Source organism: Octopus bimaculoides, chromosome 9, assembly GCF_001194135.2.
Source record: "Octopus bimaculoides isolate UCB-OBI-ISO-001 chromosome 9, ASM119413v2, whole genome shotgun sequence".
In the NCBI taxonomy this organism is placed as follows: Eukaryota; Metazoa; Mollusca; class Cephalopoda; order Octopoda; family Octopodidae; genus Octopus; species Octopus bimaculoides.
The window spans coordinates 59,806,833-59,808,063 of record NC_068989.1 but is presented as its reverse complement, the minus strand read 5'-3'; the positions used below and the strand labels follow the sequence as shown (position 1 = coordinate 59,808,063).

The following is a 1,231-nucleotide window of genomic DNA, read 5'->3' as shown; positions in this document are numbered from 1 at the left end:
AAAATTATATGCACACTACTCCAAAGAAGTAAGAGATGCTGGTATATACATATAATTTCATCATCAGGGAACCATATTACAAATGCAAGGCTTGTGCTGAACGCTAAGGTTACGTATGAGGAATAACACTATATTGCTAAATTAAATGACCGTTAGAAACAAGAACGCTAGTTTACAGGGAGCTGTTTAGGGAGAGAGGCTATGAACGCTATCCTAAGAGTTTAAATTAAAGGAAGACATAATGAACCGCAGAAAAATCTTAAAGTTAATAATAATGGTAATAAAAATTTATTGTAATTGGAAGGAGGAAGGGAGAGAATCCAATGAATTCTTTATATATGACTAATTATGTAAATAAACGTTTATAAGGAAGGAAAATTAATGTTGCATCATATTAAGTTACGGTAATTAAACTAAATACATGGCAATACAAGGTACAAAACTATAAAATGATGAAATAATAAGAATAAACATGCTTACGATAACAAAATCGATAGTATATACGTAAATATATATAAATATACTTAAAACTCTACGAATATAACTTTTCAGGGGTTAAACTTGCTGTACTAACTAGAGAAGGAGAGAGAGTGTGAACAACTGGCGTTGGAGTTAGATATAATTGTTATTTTAGATAATATTATAATGTTATTATTCTCATTGTTGTTATTATTATTATTATAAATGTAAAAATAAATGTATTATTATTACTATTATTGTCTAAAGTTAAATAAAAATAAATACAAAGTGGGGTGATAGTTCATACCACATGTAAAGTGGCTGTCAACTAGTGAGTTTGTTGGTAGGTGAGAAAAAAATAACAATAACTAAAATTAGTAAAAAGGATGAAATTAATGAAACGAGCTGAAGGTGTGTTTCCTCCAATGTATATATATGTATGTTTGTGTGTATATATATGCGTGTGTGTGTATGTCTTTGTTTCTTCCCCTGCTATCGCTTGACAACCAGTGTTGCTGTGTTTATGTTCCTGTAACTTAGCCGTTTGGCAAAACACACCAATAGAATAAGTACTAGGCTTATGAAGAATAAACCTTGAGGTTGATTTCTTTGATTTAAGGCGGTGCCCCAGCATGGCTGCAGTCACATGACCGAAACAAGTAAAACAGTAAAAAACTATACTATTTTAATCCTGAGTAATACCAGGTATCTCTGTTAGTATGTGTGTGTGTGTGTGTGTGCATATATATATATATATATATATATATATATA

At 30.4% G+C, this 1,231-nt stretch overlaps 1 protein-coding gene across 4 annotated transcripts in view; it reads left to right on the top strand.

Moving 5' to 3' along the window:
• LOC106871044 (cytochrome c) overlaps positions 1-1,231 on the top strand; it is a 27,014-nt gene that overhangs the window by 19,187 nt on the left and 6,596 nt on the right. The gene's annotated exons all lie outside the window — the stretch shown is intronic.